Here is a 279-nt window from a genome sequence, read left to right as displayed (position 1 = left end):
TGCTCTTCATCTTGGGCATCGGCATCGGCTTCCTCCTCCAGCAGCGCCACGAACGTCTCCTCGTCTTCGGAGTCCATTGCCGAGGAGACAAATCGCCGAACACCTAGCGAGCGTGGTAGGCACGCAGCGGCCTGTATCCCCGCTTGCGTGGCTGGAGCACCAGAAAAGCTTTCCCAGGAGCGGGGTGGACGCTGCCGCGGCGAACCCTCTCTTTCTCGGCGGGGAATTGGCCTCTGTAGCAGCAGTGGGCAGGTAAGCGACGTCGGGATCGGCATAGCG

This window comes from Triticum aestivum, chromosome 5A, assembly GCF_018294505.1.
Source record: "Triticum aestivum cultivar Chinese Spring chromosome 5A, IWGSC CS RefSeq v2.1, whole genome shotgun sequence".
In the NCBI taxonomy this organism is placed as follows: Eukaryota; Viridiplantae; Streptophyta; class Magnoliopsida; order Poales; family Poaceae; genus Triticum; species Triticum aestivum.
Note: the sequence above shows the minus strand (reverse complement) of the source record.